General features: G+C 42.8%; 1 non-coding gene across 1 annotated transcript; it reads left to right on the top strand.

The window, feature by feature from the left end:
• The first annotated feature begins 16,069 nt into the window (after window positions 1–16,069).
• Window positions 16,070–16,144, top strand: TRNAI-GAU (transfer RNA isoleucine (anticodon GAU)). The gene has a single exon. It is a non-coding gene; the product is annotated as a tRNA-Ile (tRNA).
• Window positions 16,145–16,548: the final 404 nt, after the last annotated feature.

Genomic DNA, 16,548 nt, shown 5'->3' with positions numbered 1-16,548 from the left:
AACATCTGGAAGTGAAAATGGTAACCTTTCTCAGCTAGTCAAAGTGTTTTCTTTTTTGGGCCAAGCTTTTATATGTTTCTATGTTTATTTACTTTCTTCAGTTTTACCTTGTCTTTCTTTCCAACGGGGACCTAAAGCAGCTTCCATCATTTTCTTCTACTCCATTTCAGCCTCACAACCAGGGGTCATTTTGTAGAAAAAGAGGTGCCTGAGCTCATTAGCACAACTCACTTGCATATTCCACATACCCCTGACATCCCCGGAAAATGTACTAAATTAGATCAGCTCAGCATCTACCTTAAAATGCTTCTTGAATCATAATCATCATAACAAAACCTTACTCCCACCATACTTTTAAAATTACTTTCTCATATGTGGCCACAGTGGCATGAGGAAGATTTCCATCGGTCTGCTTGATATGTTTTGGTTATTTCCCATTTTCTATGGGGGGAAATATTAGAAAGCGTGTCAAAGAGAGTTCAGCAAAATTCTCACGAGGGGTTTGAAGAACGGAGCCCAATACCAAGTATTTGGAGGTGGGGTTAAGAAAGAAAGAGCACAATCAAATTTAGAGGTTCTGAAGCTCTGCTCCTGTGAGCTCCTGCCCAAAATGAGACCTGCTCACAACAACACCATCTGAGGTAGGTTAGTTAGAGGGGGTGTTACTGGCCCAAGGTCACCACTGAGTTTCCAAAGCAGAGCAGGGATTTGAACCTTGGTCCAGGGTTGCCAACTCCAGAGGAACTTCCTGAAGATTTAGGGGTGGACCCTGAGAAGGGTAGAATCTGGGGAGGGGAGGGGCCTCAATGGGGTATAATCAGGGGTGGAATTCTAGCAGGAGCTCCTTTAAATATTAGGCCACACCACCACGATGTAGCCAGTCCTCCTAGAGCTTACAAAAAAGAGCCTTGTAAGCTCTTGGAGGATTGGCTACATCAAGGGTGTGTGGCCTAATATGCAAAGGAGGTCCTGCTAGAATTCCACCCTTGGGTATAATGCCATAGGGTTCACCCTCCAAAGCTGCCATTTGCCCAAAGGGAACTGATCTCTGTTGCTTGAAGATCAGTTGTAATTCCAGAGGATCTCCAGGATCCACCAGGAGTTTGGCAATTCTACCAAGATCTTAATCCAGTGCTCTAACCACTATACCACACAGGTGATTTTGTCCTGTCAAAGCCAAAACTGCACTGTGAGCCTTGGCCTACCACCCAAAGAGAAAACCCATCAGATTCCTGCACTTCCACTCTCACCTCAGGAGTCACACATCTGGCTGCAGCCAGAACTGGCCCTAGACTTTCTAGCACCCTAGGCAAAGCTAACTTCTGGTTCCCCGCCACACACACTGATAACATCACCAAGTCACATGGGGGGGCACCCAACTTGGTACCCCCAGAAGGCCAGCGCCCTAGGCAATCACCTAGTTTACCTAGTGGCAAGGCTGGCCCTCACTGCACCTAGGTTTTGAATACCTGCAGCAGGAGGAAGACAAATGCTCAGCCTCAGTGTCACAGGCCAGTGGCCATTTTCTCACAATTCGCTCTCCTGCTGACATGGCATGATCAGCTCTTTCAATGTGGTCAGATCCTTCAACAAGTTAACTTAATCTCCAAAAGCAGCTGTGGTGCATAGAGATCATGTTGTAGCTCTGGAAACAAGGGGGATTCAACCCTTTGCCTGTCAATATTTCTTCAGTTATCTGTTTCCTTCATCCAAACTGTCCCCACCCTGGATGCTAGTAAAGAAAAAGACAAGCACCATAGAGAGGCCTGTCTTTTTTCCTTACCAAGAGGGTAATTTCAAACCACAAAACGGTGCACAGAAGACAAGTCAACTCTTCCTTTCCCTAGAACCATGGTCCCAATCCATGTTCCTTCTTCACTTCCTTTTGTGTCAGCTACATATGTTCAGTTCCCCCACATCACCTGTTGTATACAGTGTCTGGCCAAAATTATGCTGCAAAAACTCCCATGCATCTGCCTCCCAAGTCCCACCCATCCTTACCTCATCTTAGGATGGGCTGGGACCGGGTTAAATAGCTACTGGGTGCTTCCCAGCAGCAAATCTCTAAAGCGTATGTAGGCAGGGCTTTTTTTGTAGCACAAAGTCCTTTGCATATTAGGCTACACCCCCTGATGTAACCATTCCTCCTGGAGCTTACAGTAGAGCCTGTACAAAGAGCCCTGTAAACTCTTGAAGGATTGGCTACATCAGGGGTGTGTGGCCTAATATGCAAAGGACTTCCTGCTACAGAAAAAGCTCTGTAGGCAGGGCATGTCTCCTGGCTATCTGAATAGCCAGGGTGCAATGCATATGCCTTGCATGCGCATGAGCAGTTTGATTGCTCCCTGAATGCAGCCCATGCTTCTCCCCACAGCAGGGCTCCCCACAGCCCCAGCACACATCAAAGGATACCAGCTTCTTCAAAGCAGGGATACTAACTCGCAAGATTCTTCATGTGATCGCACCCTTTATAATGCACTTTCAACCCTCTTTCAATGACCTTTCCAACCGGGTTTTACTGTGTGAATTGGCAAAATTCAGTTAGAAAGTGCATTGAAAGTGGAATGAAAATGCATTTTTAGTGGGTATGATCATAGCCTAAGGCAGGCTGCCTGTGATATTTCATTAATGGAGCTAAACACTTTAGTTCATTTTGTTCATTTTGATGTTGTTGTGTTAAATCTGATTTACAGAAAGGAAAAACTCCCTGTAGGTGCTCCAGCGGGGAGGGCGGGATACAAATAAAATTTTGTTGTTGTTGTTGTTGTTGTGATACAGAGGCATAAGGCAACATCTTTTCCCCTGATAACACATCACAATAGTGGGGGAAAGGGTTGCATGAATTTCCCCCGCCATTTAAGGCACCCATTCTGAAGTACTGATTCGGAGTGACATTTCCCATCATACTTCACAATTCCAGCTCTGCTGAATGTAATCTGTATTAGCTAAACGCGATATTATTATGACTCATGTCACAATAATCGCTATTAAATCTGGGTCAAAAACTAAATGAACCATCTTAAAACTACTTAACTTCAAAATCTCTACCGAAAACAAAATAAGCCAAGATACTTATCATAGTTGAGCAGACTTGGCCTTTGTAAAACAATCTTGATGCCTTGCCAAAAGGATTATTTTTGGAAAATCTTTTTTTTTTCCCCTCAATGCAAATATTTGTTCAAGGGTGGTACAAGGAAGCCGTTCTTTGAGCTTCATTAAACTGCATGGCTATGATCTTAAATCCACCTTTGAGGTGCCCCATTGTCTTCACTGATGCTACTTAGATGTAAATTCCTGTTGGACTATAGCCAAGTGGGATTTCCCTTGCTTAGTGTTTTGTTGAAATCTGCCTTCAAAGAAACACCCATTGAAATGTAGAACAGGTGTCTAAGACAGCGTATGTGCTAAACCAAAATGGCTGCCCCAGTTTTGCATATATTCTATGGTTGCCAACTCTGAGTTAGGAAATTTCTGGAGATTTGGGAATGAACCCTGGGAAGGGTAGCATTTGGGGATGGAAGGCGTCTCAGAGGGGTATAATGCCATAGATTCCACCCTCCAAAACAGCCATTTTCTCCAGGGAATCTGGTCTCTGTCATTTGGAGATGTGTTGTAATTCCAGGAGGAAGAGGAGGTGGAGGAGAGTTGGTTTTATACCTGTCTTTCTCTACCCAAAGGTGTCTCAAAGTGGCTTACAATTGCCTTCCCTTCCCCTTCCCACAGCAGACACCCTGTGAGGTAGGTGGAGATGAGAGAGCTCTGAGAAAGCTGTGACTGACCCAAGATCACCCAGATGGCTGCATGTGAAGGACTGGGGTATCAAATCTGGAGTCTGCTGGAACAGAACTAGGGTCGCCAGTCCCCTGATTAAGGTGGGGTTTCCCCCCATTTTTGGAGGCTCCAATACATCGCTAGACAGCTGGCATGGATTCACCACATGGGTGCAGCTTTTTACCACCATGGGCACTGCAGGAGGTGATGGGTCAGGCATCACCTTCTAGTTGTGTCACTGCCAGCCCGGTTCAAGCTCAGCACCCTCAATTCTGACCAGCAGTGGCATGGGAGACAGCAATGAGCGTACCTTCTTGATAGGGGGCAACACAAGGACTTTGATCCATGGGGAATTACTGATAAAGAACAGGAGTCCCTAACCTTTTTGAGAGGGAGTGGAGAGCACCAACCCAAAATGGCTGCCATAGGAGACGAAGCCAAATTCCAAACCACCCTCGCCACTTTGCAGCAACGGGAAACCCTTTCATTTGACTGAGGGTAGCCAATAACAAGCTCTGCCTTACAATGGCTCTGCCCACCTCCTGAAAAGCTTGGGGGTGGTGGTGGTGCCAAATGATGTGTTGGCAGGAGCCACAGTGCACATGGGTACCATGTTGGATCATCCTGATTTGGAAGAACTTTAATGCAATCCCACTACCATCTTTGATGCAATCCCACTACCCACTACTGTTATGTTATGAATACTTCTATTATCTATCAATTAGCATGTTTCTATGCCACATTTTTGGAGTCCTGCTCAAGGAGATTTACAAGTAAACCCTTGTCAGAATATCAAAAAATAAACCATTGGACATGAACTGCATAAACTGTCCATAAGCAGAAGCAGACCAAAAGCGGGGAAGATAAAAACCCATGAGTAAAACTCTCAGTACAAAAATGTGGTGTTTTAGTCTGGTGCTCCCCCCCACCACCACCACACACACATGCCAGGTATAGGGCCAGCTCTGCCACTAGGCAAACTAAGCAATTGCCTAGATTTCCAGCCTTCTGGGGGTGCTAAATTGGGCACCCCCTATGTGACTTGGTGATGTTATCAGTGGGGGGGGCAGGGGCACCAGAAGTTAGTCTTGCCTAGGATGCCAGTCTAGGGCTGGCCATGACCAGGTGAGCCTCATGTGGGAAGGTATTCCCAAAGCAAGGCGCCAGTCTGGAAAATGCCCTGTCGCTAGTTGCCACCCACTTCACTTCTGAAGGTGAGAGCCCAGAGAGTAGGGGGGCAGATCTCCACTGGAGGCCTGGATACTGATGCACACATAGGGTCCTGGGCTTGCAAACAGGTTCTGGAGATGAGCCTGTTCAAAATAAAACACTCTGTGAGGCCAGGGGTCAGGCCTTGTATCTTTGCCTCACAGGTATTTAAACAGTGAAACTTCTGGCTGGCCTAGTGGCCTTTGTGTATCAAAGCCTGCTACTCGCAGTTCCTGAGGCAATCTCCTGTTGTTCCCAAGGTTCCTGGCTGAAAGCAGCCTTGTTATGTTTACCTTCGGACTTTACAGATGTCTGGCACAGATAGCAGAATTACAGTAGCCTCTCTATATTAGCTCTCTTCAGGTGTGTGTTAAAGTTCCCCCAATAGCCTGTGTCATCAGCACATCTGAAACCCAGCCGTTATGGGGAAATGGCCTATCCATCTGCTTCTGTTATGAAACTTACTTCAGAGTAGTCCCAAAAAGGACCAACTGTAAGATTTTTAACAGCTGTGTCTAGGAATTATATCTTCTGTGTCAGCAGGAAAAAAAATACATAACCTTTGCTGAGTACAAAAGGAAAATGGGTTGAACAGAGGCTGTGCGTTCTTGGTTCATTACAACAGCCAGGCAATAAGTTACACAGAGTGCTAAATATTAGATGGCATAAATAAATAATCTTAACTGGCTAGGGTCATAGAGGCACTAACAGCAGGATCTACACACACACACCAGAATGTTAGTACCAATTTGAGGGTTTGTTAATTGTTTTATTGTATTATTATAATCAGAACTTTTTTTGTAGCAGAAACTCCTTTGCATATTAGGCCACACACCCCTGATGTAACCAATCCTCCAAGAGCTTACAGTAGGCCCTGTAAGAAGAACCCTGTAAGCTCTTGGAGGATTGGCTACATAAGAGGGGTGTGGCCTAATATGCAAAGGAGTTCCTGCCACAAAAAAGCCCTGATTATAATAACTAGAGGATATAATTTCTATTTAGGGTGCTACCAGGAGTGAGGTTGGAACTAGAGTAGGGTGGCAAATGTAAGGAAGTAAATTTGGCTGAGGGGAGGGGTATTGTTAGTAAATCAAGTATAGGGTTGAGTTGGTTTTTATAGCTTTTTGGTTAGATTATTGCAGCTGCCATAGATGTTAGAATTTGTAATGAATTTAGCCCTGCTGATAACATTGGGCCACTGCTAAATGGGAAGAGATTGGAGAAAAAATGGTCTTGGGCTTGGTTAACAACCTGTCATCAGAGAGCTCCCTTCATCCAAAAGTAAAGCTAGAGAGACTGGTAGGTCTTTGTGGCCCTCCCAGGGTCCTCCCTCTGGATCCAAGGCGAGATCTCTCCAGTAAGAGTCCAAAAATCAAGTAACTAGATCTCTCTATGAGTCCAGTTTGTTCCTTGAAAGTATCTGATCCAGTTCAAATGCCTAAGCTAAGCAAGTCTAGATCCAGGTGGGCAACTGTGTTGGTCTGAAGCAGCAGAGCAAATTTTGAGTCCGGAGGTGGCACCTTTAAGACCAGGAAAGTTTTATTCAAAAGTGTGTCTGTACATGAAAGCTCACAGCTTGAATAAAACTCTGTCGGTGATGCCACTGGACTCCAAATTTGTTCTGAGCTAGTGCAGTCTACAAAAGTCACTCCTGCAAAAGATGCCATCTTTGATGAACTTAAATGTATGGTCTGAAATTTATGGACAAAGACATTGCTTTGATAAATATCAGGAATTAACTACTTGCCTCTTAAGTTTAAACTCAAAGCTTGTGTGCTCTTTACTAGCAATGACTACTAGTCGTAGTAGTGCTTAGTGGACTGGAGGTGGTGCTGGAGAAGAATCTTGAGAGTCCCTTGGACTGCATGAAGATCAAATCAGTCAGTCCTAAGGGAAATCAACCCTGACTGTTCCCTGGAAGGTCAGATGCTGAAGCTGAAGCTCAAATACTATGGCCACCCAATGAGAAGGGAGCACTCCCTGGAGGAGATCCTGATGCTGGGAAAGACAGAAGGCAAAAGAAGAAGGGGACAACAAAAGATGAGATGGCTGGACAGCATTACTAATGTAACACAAATTTGAGCAGACTTCGGAGGATGGTGGAAGACAGGAGGGCCTGGCGAGACTTGTCCATGGGGTCACAAAGAGTCAGACTCGATTGTGCGACTGAACAACAAGTAGTAGTAGTAGTACCTTATTTTTATGATTACTATTATGATTATTATTTCTCATTCATTAAAATGAGACTTCTTCAGAATAAGCATTTGTCTGGGTTGTATTCAGATTTCCCACTGATGGCAAACCAAACAAACGCATAAATACAATTTATCTTTTTCCTCATGAATTAGTATTTCTGATCTTGATGTCATTCCAGGGAAATACTGGCTTGACTAGAGGTGCAGAAACATTAATTGCTGAGCCTGACCTCACCCCAGTGAAACACTGCCTTGGCTCCAGTGCATTTGTATTCAGTAGTTTTATAAGGGAGGGTGCATTGGTTCTAGTTACATATTGCAAAACAACATATAGGAATTGGCAAAGAAGAACATCAGCTCATCAGTTTAGCATCCTGGCCCCAGGCAGTCACAGAGGGGAGCGCAAGAAGTAGGAAATGGGACAATTCTAGAATAACCTTGTCCTCTCTTGCTTTCCTTTCAAAAAGAAAAGGAATGACCAAATATAGGGCTTTTTTTTCAGCAGGAATGCACAGGAATGCAGTTCTGACTGGCTTTGTATCAGGGGGTGTGGCCTAATATGCAAACAAGTTCCTGCTGGGCTTATTCTACAAAAGAGGCCCTGTGTAAAACAATGGTGATATCAGGGGGGTGTGGCCTAATATGCAAACAAGCTCCTGCAGGGCTTTTTCTATTTAAAAGCCCTGTATAAAACAATGGTGATATCAGGGGGTGCTGCCTAATATACAAACAAGTTCCTGCTGGGCTTTTTCTACAAAAAGAGGCCCTATGTAAAACAATGGTGATATCAAGGGGTGTGGCCTAATATGCAAATGAGTTCCTGCTGGGCTTTTTCTACAAAAGAAGCCCTGTCCAAATATATTTAGAGAGCTCAACGAGCACATTTTCGTTTTAAGTAATAAGATGTTTTGACTGCTTGTTTGCAATGCATGTGCTCAAATAGTTTGGAAGGTTAGAGAACTAACCAACTCACACAAACAGCCATTTCATTCCATTTGAGACAGGTTCCCGCACCACATGATATCTATACTCAAAGTCAAAATCATTTGCAGGATAGGGCGGGGTATAAATCGCAAATTAAATTAAAATTAAAATATTAAAGCAAATCGCTTGACTTGCTCGGCTCCCTCAAACCCTTAGTGACCAGGGTCTCCTGAAATTTGTTTCCCTGGTCCCTCCTCCCACCTAACCTGAAGGTTAGCCCAAGATCCTCAAGTGTAGAAATGTGTTGCTGGGAACCAAGACTGAGTTAATTCATGTCACAATATTCCCCATTCTATGTATGGGTGTGGAAGTTGGACAATGAAGAAGGATTCAAAGGAATCAGCTTTCTTCTTGTCAGCTGATTCAATGAGGTGTTGCATGGGAGTTTTACAGATACCGTGGACCTCCAAAAAGACGAATGAGTGCATTCTAGACCAAGCCTGAACTCTCCCTAGAAGCTAAAATATCTGAAGCTATCATACTATGGTCACATTTTGAGGATACAAGACTCACTGGAATGTTTAGGGACAGGAGAAAGGAAGAAGAGAACTAAATCAGCTATCCCCAATGTTCAGATGGTTGGGGTCATCATAGATTTTTAAGCTGGATTGCACACATGCAGCCCTGGTTGCTGGATCAGGAAGCCACAGGTGTAAGACTGGTTGGCGTGCTCATTTAGAATATGCATCCAGCTAGGGATATGCATGTGAAAGGCTGCTTCTGTGTGTATGAGCATGGCCCCGGGGAAGAATCAGGGCTATTGGTGGTGGGAAGTGCTTTCAAGTAGCAGCCAACTCATGGTGACCTCCAAAAGATGGCCAAAGATGGTTTTGCTATTGCCTGTCTCTGCATAGCAACCTTGGACTTCCCTGATGGTCTCCCATCCAAGTGCTTACCAGGGCTGACCTTGAGTCACTTAAGAACATAAGAGTAGCCATGTGGCCCATCCAGTTCAACACTCTGTGTCATACAGTGGTCAAAAAAAGCAGGTGCCATCAGGAGGTCCATCAGTGGGGCCAGGACACTAGAAGTCTTCACACTGTCGCCCCTCCCAAGCACCAAAAATACAGAGCATCACTTGCCCCAGACAGAGTTCCAACAATATGCTGTGGCTAACAGCCACTGATGGACCTCTGCTCCATATGTTGATCCAATCCCCTCTTGAAGCTGGCTATGCTTCCAGGAGCTGACAAGATTCAGCTAGCCTGAGCCATCCAGGTTTTTATTAGAGCTATTGGCTCAATTAACAACCCCATCCATTTCCAAAAGAAATACTTTACAAGTCAACGTGCTTAGGATCTGGTACTCTGTCCTAACAGGACGACACAAGGGAATGAATTTTCAGCTGTGTTTCTACATACCTTCTGATGTCAAACAGGTCACTTACTGTACTTACTGTAATCTGCTACATACACATTTGCTGAGGTCTGGGATGGCAGGCGTGCTTATTTAAGATAAGTTAGTCATATAGAATTGGAGAGTTCAGTTGGGAAGTTCAAGGATCATGTAGGACACAACGTGACCAAGCCCATCATTTGTCAGTACATTTTCAGTGACTCCACGTTATTACTTCTGGTATCACCACCTTTGGCCCAGTTTACAGAGTTTTATTTTAAAAATGTTCCCAGGTGGCACTTCTTGGGAGGAACCATGGCTCAGACAGAGTGCATGCAAAATGTCCCATATTGAGTCCCTGATATTTCCGGTTAAATAGATAGGTGATAGCAGGAGTTGGGAAAGTCCTTTTTTGGCTTGAGACCCAGGACAACCACTTCAAACTGGGATAGGTAGTACTGTGCGTCATAAGTTGATGGTTTGACTGAGCATTAGACCAGGCTTCCCTGATGTTGTCAGATCTTGGAAGCTAAGCAGGGTCATAGAATCATAGAGTTGGAAGGGACCTCCAGGGTCACCTAGTCCAACCCCCTGCACAATTCAGAAAAATCAGAAGTACCTCCCCCTGCCCTCCCTCTCATGATCTGCCTAAGTTCAAAGAATCAGCATTGCTGTCAGCTGGCCACCTAGCCTCTGTTGAAAACCTGCAAAGAAGAAGAGGCACCACATCCCTAGGAAGTCTGTTCCGCTGGGGAACTGCTCAAATTCTCAGAAAGTTCTTCCTAATGTTTAGCTGGAAACTCTTTTGATGCAATTTCAACCCATTGGTTCTGGGGCAACAGAAAACAATTCTGCACTAGGTTCTATATGACAGTCCTTCAAGTACTTGGTGATCATATCACATCTCCAGATTAAACATACCCAATTCCTTCAACCTTTCCTCATAGGACTTGGTCTCCAGATCCCTCACCATTTTTGATGCCCTCCTCTGGACCTGTTCCAGCTTGTCTATATCCTTCTTAAAATGTAGTGTCCAAAACTGAACACAATACACCAGATGAGGACTAACCAGAACAGAGTAAAGCAATACCATCACTTCACGTGATCTGGATACTACACTTCTGTTGATATAGCCCAAAATCGCATTGGCCTTTTTAGCCACTGGTTCACACTGCTGACTCATGTTCAGTATATGGTCCACTAAGATCCCTAAATCCTTTTTGCATATATAATTTGTATAATTATTCATAGGATTTGTCCTAACTAAATACAGATTTTACTTTTATCCCCATTAACATTCATTTTTTTGTTTTAGCCCAGTTTTCCAGCCTGCCAAGCCCATCTTGTATCCTGTCTCTGTCTTCTACTGTATTTGCAACCCCTCCTAATATTTTGGGGATGCCTTATCAAAATTTATTTTGCAAATCATCAAGTTTTATTTTGCAAATGGCCATTTTTTGCATAGCTGTATGGAAGTCATAATCCCCATCTCCCATATGTCATTCAATGACTTCACCCTCAACATCAATGACCCTGGGGGACAATCAATTTCACCTACTGCACAAGTATAAAAGCCACTTGTAAACTAGAAGGAAATGAAACTCTACCACTGCAGCTACTATGCAGCTGTAAAGCTGTTTGATCTGCCAAGGTAAGTTCAAGTCAGTCTAGCTTACAAGATGGCCCCAGCCTCAGCTCAGGTGATCTGATGATAGGTTTGCCAAGTCGAATTCAAGAAATATCTGGGGACTTTGGGGGTGGAGCCAAGATCAAGGCTGTGACAAGCATAATTGAACTCCAAAGGGAGTTCTGGCCCTCACATTGAAAGGGACGGCACACCTTTTCAATTCCTTCCTTCCATAGGAAATAATGGATAGGGGCACCTTCTTTTGAGGCTCATAGAATTGGACCCCCTGGTCCAATCTTTTTGAAACTTGGGGGGTATTTTGGGGAGAGTCACTAGATGCTATACTGAAAATTTGGTGCCTCTACCCCAAAAAACAGCCCCCCCAGAGCGACAGATACCCACGGATCAATTCTCCATGATTTTCTATAGGAATAAATCTCCATAGGGAATAATAGAGTTCCCAGCAGACATTTCCCTGCCCTCCCCCCGCTTTCTGACGACCCTGAAGCGGAGGGAGGGTCTCCAAACCAGGGAATCCCCTGCCTCCACCTGGGGATTGGCAACCCTATCTGATGACCTCGTTCTATGCCATGGTGATATCAAAACCAGATGACTAGGGTTGCCAGCCTCTAGGTGCAGCTTACAGATCTCCCACTTTTACAAGTGATCTCCAGCTGGCAGACAGCAGCTCCCCTGGAGAAAATGGCTGCTTTGCAGGGTGGACTCTATGGCATTGTACCATGTTGAGGCCCCTCCCCTCCCCAAATCCTGCCCAAACCATCCCCAAGCCCTGCCCTCTCCTGGATCCACCCCCAAAGGTATTTTCCAACACAGACCTGGCAACCCTACAGACAACTGCAATGCACTCTACACACGTCTCCCCTCAAAGTCAGCTTGGGGACTCCAGTTAGATCAGTTAGGTTATTATCAGGAGCTAGGTAGAACATCCATGTCACTCTCATCCTTCAGTCACTCCATGGACTGCCCATCAGTTACCAAGCTCAATTTAAGGTACTGGCTATCACATACAAAACAAACCATCTGTGGTCTTGGTCCCTCATATTTGCAAGGCCACTTCTTTCTATATATTCTGCCATGACAGCTTCAGTCATCTTAGCAGGGCCTTCTGCGAGTGGCACCCTGCAAACGGGAAAAACCAATACCTGCCATATTTGTACTTTCTCTGTTGTAGCCCCCACTTTATGGAATGGCCTGCATGGCAACTCACCTGGCTTTCCACAGACTATTCAAAACAGAATTATTCAAGAGGGCTTTCTTGTTTAGGTAATAGGACTGTATTGTAACAGAAGTTCAGTTGCATTGATAAAGGGACAGGAATCATGGCCTGTATTGCTAGCTATCACAGTAAATAGGTAATAGGACTGTTTGGTTAGTGGTTAAGTGTGCAGACTCTTATCTGGGAGAACCTGGTTTGATTCCTCACTCCTCCACTTATACCTGCTGGAATGGCCTTGGGTCAGCCATAGGTCTTGTAGGAGTTGTCCCTGAAAGGGCAGCTGCTGTGAGAGCCCTCTCAGCCCCACCCACCTTACAGGGTGTTTGTTGTGGGGGGAGAAGATATAGGAGATTGTAAGTCGCTCTGAGTCTCTAATTCAGAGAGAAGGGCAGGGTATAAATCTGCAGTCATCATTGTTATCGTAAATAAGCTCCTACATTCTAATTTCTTCATTGCTTAATGTGTCAGGCTTAAATGCTTATGCTTTGGTTCAGCAGCAGAGACGTCTGCAGTCTGAATGCTATTACACTGCATTACTGGGTGTCCCATCCTGTGGGTTGTATTTGATTTACGCCATCTCATCCACCTTCTCTGCAAAAAACATGGCCTATTAATAATGTTAATAAATAAAAGATTAAAAAGGTAAAGGTAGTCCCCTGTGCAAGCACCGGGTCGTTACCAACCCATGGGGTGACGTCACATCAGGACATTTTCTTGGCAGATGTTTTACGGGGTGGTTTGCCATTGCCTTCCCCAGTCATCTACACTTTACCTTAGCAAGCTGGGCATTCATTTTACCAACCTCGGAAGGATGGAAGGCTGAGTCAACCTTGAGTCAGCTACCTAAACCCAGCTTCTGCTGGGATCGAACTCAGGTCATGAGCAGAGCTTGGACAAGCATACTGCAGCTTACCACTTTGTGGCACTTAATTTCAGGTGTTCATGTTTTAAGCATGCTTGATCTATCCTGATTGTTTTTCTTTAACAGTTATAGAAGCTATTCTTATCCGGCTTTTCTCCCAATCAATGGGACAATGAATACTTGTTGCTGTACTGCAATAGGAAATAGTTGAAGGCTGCAGATAAATAGGAAGACCCAACATGAGATGGACTGACCCAATCAAGGAAGCCACAGCCTTCAGTTTGCAAGCTCTGAGCAAGGCTGTCAATAGGGCATTTTGGTGGTCATTAATTCAGAGGGTCAACTTAAGTGGCTTGATGGCATTCAACACACAAAAAGGATTCTATACAGAACAGTGTTCCTTTGATAAGCTATTATATGACTCAAATGAAAAACTAATCAAGAAAATGTACTCCTTTTTGTTACACATAAAAGTGGAAGATGAAGTAATAGAAGACTGTATAGTTAAATGGGCACAAAATATAGGTCATAGTATAGAGCTTGATCAGTGGTTACAAATATGGAAACTTAGAATCATAGAAACATAGAGTTGGAAGGGACCTCCAGGGTCATCTAGTTATTAGTTAATTAATGTGAAAATAAAGTCAGTTGAATTTAAGGGAAATTTATATAAAATGTTTTACAGATGGTATATGACTCCAGAAAAATTAACTAAGATGTATCCGGGAATGTCTAATGAATGTTGGAAATGTAAATGTCATTTAGGTACCTTCTTTCATTCTTGATGGACTTGCAAAAACTCAATGATTTATTGGAAAATGGTACATAAGAGAAGCCATGTTGGAACAGGCCAATGGCCCATGTGTCACACAGTAGCCAAAAAAAAATGCTTCAGAAAATATTGTTGATGACAGTACCTTTTAAACCAGAATTGTTTTTTTTTTTAATATTATGTCTAATAAATGTTTTAAAAGCTAAACATTTGATTATCCATATAGTTACGGCAGCCAGAATAACATATGCCAGATATTGGAAGATGCAAAAGAACAGTGGCCCGTGGGCTCTGGCAGCCCAAGCTGCAAATTAAGATATCAAAATGGGCGTTTGAGAAAGAACTTGGCTGGATTTTTCAGGTTGTTTTACCTACTGTATCTGTATGTTTTTGTTAAAATCACTTGGGTTTAGGGTGGTTTTTATCGGTCACTTTTGTTGTTTACAGTTGACTTACGAGGAAGCTGCAGGAGCAGCGGAACGCAATCAAATCCGGGGTTTGCGTGAAGGCTAGAATTTGTCCTTCAGAAGTCAACAAACAACGGAGGGACTCCTGTGGAACTTTATTTTTGAGTCATTGTACTCATTTTGAAAACTCTGTGACTGTGTGGGGTCCTCCTTGGAATATTGTTTTGAGACTGTTGTTTTCTATTTCTATTTATACTGTATGAATGTATGCCCACTGTTGTAGGCTGTTCATTTCATTATAATAGAACTTTATTTACACCAGTTAAGAGTATTTGTGCACAATATTTTGTATTTTTGTATTTTTGTAGATATTGGAAGATGGCAGAAGTACCTACAAAATAAGAATTTATAGGGGGGAAATTGGAAATAGCAGAAATGGACACATTGACTGATACTTTGAAAGAAGAAAGCAAGCAAGATATAAAGGAACTTTGGATGCCATTTTATGATTGGATTAAAACTAATTACTGAATAAGGAAATTTTTGTATTATGAAATTTATCAGATTTTAGAGCAATTTAACCACTGTTACAGTTAGTAAATGGTATATATAAAAGTAATATATTTACAAAAGAAAGCATGATAACAGATTTGCAGGCATTACGGTTGTTACTTTATTGTTGTAGAAAATGAGATAGTGTTGTAAATTAGTAGAAATGTTTATGGATATTACGTTAAACTTGTTTTTTATTTCCTTTCCCTCTTTTTCCACCCTTCTGTTTGTATTTTACCTTGAAAACCCAATAAAATATAATAAACACACACATAGTACTTTCCACTTGAAAACCCGTTAAACAATGGTAACACAGATTTGTTGAATAGGCCAAGGAACAGATTTCTCCTTCTGCCATGTATACAGCTGGAAGGAAGGGAAAAGATGTGATAGGGAGGCTAAAAAGCACTGGAGAGACTTTAATACAATTGGCACATCTCCATCACTCTTACCCTCTAGTGTGATCCCTAGGAAATCTGGTTGACCCCAAAGTTTTGCAAACATTGTTGAACCCCCTTGTGAAAAGTACTACTGATAACCTTCTTGAAAGTTTGAGGTATTCTTATGACAGTTAAGATATATGATGGCATGTGATGAACTTTTAACAGCACCATGGAACTCAAAGCAAAAAAAAAAAGAACAACATTCCAAACTCTCCAGATTTTTTCTGTACCTCCCAGTGTTCAGATAATTAAGGAGGCAGATGTCTGCAGATCTACTTGAAATCATCTGGATATGGTGTTCTTTCTTACATCTGGGATCTCCTTCATGCAGTATATCAAAAGAAAGAAAGAAAGAAAGAAAGAAAGAAAGAAAGAAAGAAAGAAAGAAAGAAAGAAAGAAAGAAAGACTAGATAGATAGATAGATGATAGATAGATAGATGATAGATAGATAGATAGATAGATAGATAGATAGATAGATAGATAGATAGATAGATAGATAGATAGATAGATAGATAGATAGATAGATAGATAGATAGATATGAATTTTGTTTCAGGGGTTTTGTAATTCTTTGTGGTTTTTTTATATCTTACTCATTGTGACATTATTCATATTATTATTATTCCTTATATTCTTTATATATTGTTTTAATCAAATACAAATTATAAATCTCAGGGGAGGGATGGTGGCTCAGTGGTAGAGCATCTGCTTGATAAGCAGAAGGTCCCAGGTTCAATCCCTGGCATCTCCAAAAAAGGGTCCAGGCAAATAGGCGTGAAAAACCTCAGCTTGAGACCCTGGAGAGCCGCTGCCAGTCTGAGTAGACAATTCCGACTTTGATGGACCAAGGGTCTGATTCAGTATAAGGCAGCTTCATATGTCTTTATATGTCTTCATTTTTAAATCCACCATGACTCAATTATCCCTTTTGATTTTTTCTTTCTTTCTTTCTTTCTTTCTTTCTTTCTTTCTTTCTTTCTTTCTTTCTTTCTTTCTTTCTTTCTTTCTTTCTTTCTTTCTTTCTTTCTTTCTTTGCTTCAAGTCATAGCTAACCCATGGGGTTTTAAAGGGAAGAGACATTCAGAGATGGTTTACCATTGCCTGGCTCCACATTACCACCCTGGTATTTGTTGGTGGTCTCCCTTCCAAATACTA

Source organism: Heteronotia binoei, chromosome 21, assembly GCF_032191835.1.
Source record: "Heteronotia binoei isolate CCM8104 ecotype False Entrance Well chromosome 21, APGP_CSIRO_Hbin_v1, whole genome shotgun sequence".
In the NCBI taxonomy this organism is placed as follows: Eukaryota; Metazoa; Chordata; class Lepidosauria; order Squamata; family Gekkonidae; genus Heteronotia; species Heteronotia binoei.
Note: the sequence above shows the minus strand (reverse complement) of the source record. Positions and strands in the feature narration are given on the sequence as shown.